At 28.0% G+C, this 6,278-nt stretch overlaps 1 long non-coding RNA gene across 1 annotated transcript in view; it reads right to left on the bottom strand.

Annotated features, from left to right (window-relative positions):
* Nucleotides 1-6,147, bottom strand: part of LOC136796328 (uncharacterized) — a 7,980-nt gene extending 1,833 nt beyond the window's left edge. The window contains exons 1-3 of the long non-coding RNA XR_010844032.1: nt 6,087-6,147; nt 4,222-4,296; nt 2,977-3,048 (exon numbers count right to left, since the gene is read on the bottom strand). This is a non-coding gene — a long non-coding RNA (uncharacterized lncRNA). The remainder of the gene's footprint in view (nt 1-2,976; nt 3,049-4,221; nt 4,297-6,086) is intronic.
* Between the last annotated feature and the right edge of the window lie 131 nt (nt 6,148-6,278).

The following is a 6,278-nucleotide window of genomic DNA, read 5'->3' as shown; positions in this document are numbered from 1 at the left end:
AATGAGCAAAGAAAAAGTCAAAACAACCTACCTATTCAGAGCAAACGGGTGAACATTAGGCAATAATGAAGCTGAAGCTTGGAGGATTGGGGAGCAAGCTCAACGGTTTTATTTCACCATCTTAGATCACGTATCTCTCAACATAAATTATCTATAACTTCCAACAACTCATCCGCTTCCTAACTTTCATTATTTCTTTCTGTTCAACCGATTCCTTTGAACAGGTAGGTTGTCCTGACTTTTCTTTGCTCATTTATTATTATTTTATATCATTATTAATATTTATTTATTTTATTTTTATTATTCTTTCGGTACTATTTTTTTATTTCTATAATTTTTTTATCCCTTCCCCGTATTATTTTTTTTTTATGTGCATCTCCTGTACTTTTTAGCTTTATATTTTACGTATTTTTATAAAGAAATTTTTACTCCTACCATTGTTACTTGTTTTTATTCTTATCATTGTGTCTTATCTTTAGACCTTATGAAGCCCTCCAAAGTTTGGCGAAACGTTGGAAAATAAATAGTTGTAAACTATTTTTGTTCTCTTTTGACCGCAACCTTGACTATCTTCTTATATAATAATTTAAAATAAATGACTAGTGTATAATAATAACTGATTTAATGAAATACATTTAGAAGAATACCAAGTTTTCCATTAATATATGATTTGAACCTGAAAAATACTTGCTAAACTAATTTCTTAGCATATTGGAAGTAATGAAGATACTTATAATTTAAGTAACACTTGTAATAATTTTAACTATCTATAATAGAATGAAATTAATCCTTGCACTATCTGATAAAACTATTTTACCAATCCAAAAAGATGTAGTGCGTTATTAACAATAATTGGGTTTGGCTGTTCTCCTCACCCTCTTCACCATTCCCCTGAAATAGAATACAGAAATATATTTGTATATAGCTGACCGTAAAAATTGATGTATAGAAAGATGGTCAGATTTGCGGTCAAAGGGTTGCGGTGATTTCTTTATAAAAATTCGTAAAATATAGAGCTAAAAAGTACAGGAGATGGACATAAAACAAAAATAATACGGGGAAGGGAAAAAAAAAAACATTGTAGTGATAAAATAAACGTCATGAAAGAATAATAAAAATAAATAATAATAATGATATAAAATGATAATAAATGTGCAAAGAACAAGTCAGGACAACCTACCTGTTCAAAGGAATCGGTTGAACAGAAAGAAACAATGAAGCGGAAGCATAGAGGAGTGGGGTAGGAGGTAGCCAGCAAACCGTTTAACGGCTTTATTTCGATTTCAAATACGTCGCGTATACAGGAAGTAGTGATAAAGATAAGACGAAAAATGAAAAATGGTAAGAGAAAAATACTGAATGATACAGTACATGATAATAATAACTAAGTAAAATTAGAATGACCCATATCGTTACTAATAATAGGAGATTATACTGAAGAAAATTAAACAATATAGGATATAATAATAATAATTGTAAAAGAAGTAACTAATAAAAAGTAAATAAAGCGTAGTTTAAAATTTAAAAAATAAATTAATAAAAGGTAAATGAATAAAAAAACATATAAATAAATTAATAAAAATTACAAAGAAATAAGTAAGAAAAATAATTAAACAATGATAACAACTGTAGTATTTATATATCGTGAAAATAATCATTTCTCTACACTGATAATAGTAATAGTAAAGATAAAAAGAGTAACAATAAATAATGAACAAGTGAAATAATGTAATTAAAAAATTGGATGTGAAAGTTTACAAAATATACATAAAAGTACAATGTGAGATATAGAAAGAAGTACATAAAAAGATTAAAAATAAGTAATAAAGTATAGAAATAAGTGAAAAAATGTGATGGAATGTTAACCACATAGGTGGTGATGATGATAAGTGAAATAAGTTAATAGAAACATGTGAAATAAGAGTATACAAAAAACAAAACAAAGTAAATGTGAAGTTAATTTAACATAGATGAATAAATATAAGTAAATACAGCGATAGATAATATAAGTGATAAAGAGATAACAAACAGGTGAAAAAAAAGTATAATAGTAAAATGTTTGGTGATGATAATTAAATGAGTGTAAAATTATTTAGTCTTAATTAAGATTTATTTATGGCTGTATGTATGCGAGATACAGTTTTTATCTTTTTTGTGGTTAACTGGAAGGGGTTCAAGATGTATATAAATGGATTCTGAGATGAGTCTCTTTTGGTAATCAGGAACAGTGGCTAAAATAGTGGTATGGTCAAAATCAAAAGCATGATTAAATGTAAGGGCATGTTCTGAAAGTTTGGAAGCGGATGAGTTGTGGGAAGTTAGAGATAATTTAAGTTGAGAGATACGTAATCTGAGGTGGTGAAATAAAACCGTTGAACGGCTGGTGGAGGAGCTAGCTCCCCACTCCTCCACGCTTCCGCTTCATTGTTGCCTACTGTTCACCCGTTTGCTCTGAACAGGTAGGTTGTCTTGACTTTTTCTTTGCTCAATTATTATCATTTTATATCTTTATTATTACTTATTTATGTATAATTATTATTTTTCATCACATTTATTTAATCTCAATTTCATTTTTTTCCTTCCCCGTATTGTTTTTGTTTTATGTACATCTGTGTTTTTAACTGTATATTTTACGTATTTTTTATAATAAAATTTTTAATCTTGCCATTGTTTCTTATTTTTATTCTTATTATTTTATCTTATGTTTGTATTTTTATTCTTATCATTGTATCATTTTGTATCTTTTTAGCCCTGATGAAGCCCTGCAAAGTGGGCCGAAACGTCGGAAAATAAATAGTAGTAAACTTATTTTGTTTCCCTTTTGACCGCACCCTTGACCATCTTCTTACATAATAATTTAAAATAAATTGCTAGTGTATAATAATACTTAACTTAGAACCTTACCACTTGTAATAATTTTAACTATCTATAATAGAATAAAATTAATCTTTGCACTATCTGATAAAACTAATTTACCCATCCAAAAAGATGTAGCGCATTATCAACGATACTTGGGTTTTTGCTGTTCTCTTCACTCCCTCTACCATTCTGAAATAGAATACAGAAATATTTGAGGCTGATAAATAGTGCAACTATTCATGGCTCTACAGACCCTTATCTCTAATCTTGATTATTGATTCGTTTATAAAAAATAATATTGTTTATTTTTTTATTTTATTAAAAAAATCTTGGAAACAACCAGGTTGTTTATCAATATATGGTTCGAACTGGAAATATATCTGCTAGACTACTTTCTTAGTAAATCAAAAGTAATAAACATTTATATAATGTTTATGAAAATTTATATTGCTTATTTTTTTTATTTTATTTTATACATATTGTGGATTAATATATTCATGAAATTTGGAAAGTACTTGCTCAACTTATTTCTAAGAACATAAAATGTAATGGATATACTACTGTGGATAGGGCCCTTACAAGAGAAATTTTAATACTAGTATAAGTATTTATTCTATGTATTTTACCTTCTCTGATTTAACATATAAGGGTCCATTCTTATGTTCTGGGATATACAGAACATGAACATGCAATCGATTTTTTTTTTCAACGTTTCTGTATTCTAATATATTAGGCTCCACTTATATGTTTCTTAAGATTCAGAAAACGAAAAGGCTATCGATTTTAAGATCACATATCTATTTATTTAAATTTTTTAAATTTCTAACATATAAGGGTCCATTTTTATGTTTTGGGATATGCAGAATAGGAAAATGCTATCCATTTATTTTAACTTATCTGATTTATAATATATTAGGCTCCATTTATATGTGTCTTAAGAAGCATAAAACAAAAATGCATTCGATTTTTTGCGGAACGATTTTTTTTAACTCTTCTTATTATCAAAAAGGTTAGGGTCCATTACCTTTTCAGATTGCCTTTTGACATTAATAAATAGTAGACCAATTTATAACTCTAGATGTGCAGGTCTCAAATCGTGATAATTAAGAGTCAATATTAAATTAGGATGAATAGTTGTTTGATTTTGTGAAATATATCTTGAAGAAGAGCAATTTGTAGATTGATATATCAATAAAATTGGAAAAGAATCTAGCTAATCTAATTTATAACCACATAAAAATTGGTAAAAAAAACTACTAATGAATGTTTCTATAAGAGAAACTTGAAATTTTTTTTTTTGGAAAAACGTAGAAAACAAAGAATGTATTTCTGACTGGTCCATATCTGAGAAAACTAATTTACCTGTTTCAAAATATATGGCTGGTAACCATGTTCAACGAGTTTATTTCCGTTTCTTCCATAATCTACACCATTTCTCTGAAATAGAATGCATTATTTAGTAAATAAGAGACCAATTTATGACTCTAGAGGTCCAAACCTCAAATCTTCATATTTATGAGTCAACGGTAAATTAGGATGGATAGTTGTTCGATTTTATGAAAAATATCTTGAATAATAGCAACTTATCGAATAATATATCAATCAAATTGGAAAATAACTATCTAATCTAATTTATAAGGAAACTAGCTGACCCGGCAATACTTTGCTATTGCTATATTTGAGGATGTAAATAGGTTTAATAAACACGATTGTTATTTACTAATGTATATTTGTTGTTTATTGTTGCTTAAAGACGTAAAACCCTCTGGTCACACAATAATAAATTAAAAATAAACAAATAAGTAAAATTAAAAAAAAAACAATAAAAATTAAAATCGAAGAGGAGTTTAATTTTGAAAGAAGGCGATGTGCTTTTAAAAATTTAAACACTAATGTACCTTTAGCTTCCTCATCTGTGAGAACTTCCGATAAATTTGGGACAGTCGTATCCTGTTTATTGTTGGCAAATAGTGAGAATGTTCTTAAAAAAAAAGTTTAATCATAAGAATGGACCGACAATATTTGCACGTTGGAGGTGGCGGTTTCTGATCAGGTGAGGGCGCGTGAGGAGAGTATGACCTATTCACAAGCGGGTTAGAGCAACTGCCTCCCTGCGGTCGTTGTGGTAGGATGTCGACCATGGTTTTATCTGATCTTTTGATTTCTTTTAATTTACTCGGAGAACGTTTATCCCACTTGGCCTGCCATTTATCGAATATTTGTAATTTAAGAGGTGTACTGAGTTCTGATGGGGTAAGAATGGTGGTGCCTAGGCCAGAGAACATGAGGGCTTCTCTGGCAGCTTTGTCTGCGAGCTGGTTACCAACAATGGCAATGTGGCTTGGAGCCCATTGAATGTATTTATTTAGTTAAACATAGGTATACTTTATTATTATGATTTGTTAACATAACGCGATCCAATATATGCGATATCATTCGTTTTTAGCATCTCATAAAAAAGAGGTTGATATAAATAGCAGATCGGTTGGTATCATCGGTATACACTGTGAATTTGGGGATTATATTTAATAAAGAAAATCAATAGTTTATTAAAGTTTATTTATCTTTTAGTTAAAAATAAAAATTTTGAAATACTTTATTATTATGTTTTGGCAACATTACAAGAATAATTACATGCTATAAAGTTGCAATCATTCATATTATATTCATATTTTTTAAAAATATTTATAGCTTCAACATTACTCAACCAATTTACACCATATTTTGGATTAGTTTAAGTAAAGATAATAATAAGTAACATTAAGATTTAGTGACATATATAGTTCTTAAACAAAAACTCTCACTGTGCATCAATATTATTACTAATCCAAACAACTGAACCAAAGAGTGGTAAAATATTTTTAGCAGTAAAAAAAAGTCCACTAATTCATTTTATTATATTAATATCTCAATTTTCTTCAAATTATTTTATCTTCACGGATTCGTGATTTCATTATCTCTAAGCCTTCCCATGACGAAATGGAATATTTTGAAAAAAAAATGCACATAAACAGACCGAATGATATATGGAAATGTGGTAAACGATTTTTTAGTAGTGAAAATTAGTATTTTAAAAAAATGCATGTAAATCGGTCCAGTAATAAAAAAGTCTATTGAGGACAAAGATAATGAATATTTCTTTAAGAGAAACTTGAGAATTTTTTTGGAAAAAATAGAAAACAAAGAATATATTTCATACTTGATCTTATCTGAGAAAACTAATTTACCTGTTTCAAAATATTTTCAACGAGATTATTTCCGTTTCCTCCATTCTCTACACCATTTCCCTTAAAATAGAAAGCATTATTTTATTTTAAAAATAAAAGTGAGATTAAAAAAAATGAAATAAATAATCTAAAATTTCTGAGAAATTTCAAAAATGTTGAAAACAATGAATTTATATCTTAATGGATTATAAA

This window comes from Halyomorpha halys, unplaced genomic scaffold (assembly GCF_000696795.3).
Source record: "Halyomorpha halys isolate HHAL.00 unplaced genomic scaffold, Hhal_1.1 Scaffold1242.1, whole genome shotgun sequence".
Classification (NCBI taxonomy): Eukaryota; Metazoa; Arthropoda; class Insecta; order Hemiptera; family Pentatomidae; genus Halyomorpha; species Halyomorpha halys.
Note: the sequence above shows the minus strand (reverse complement) of the source record. Positions and strands in the feature narration are given on the sequence as shown.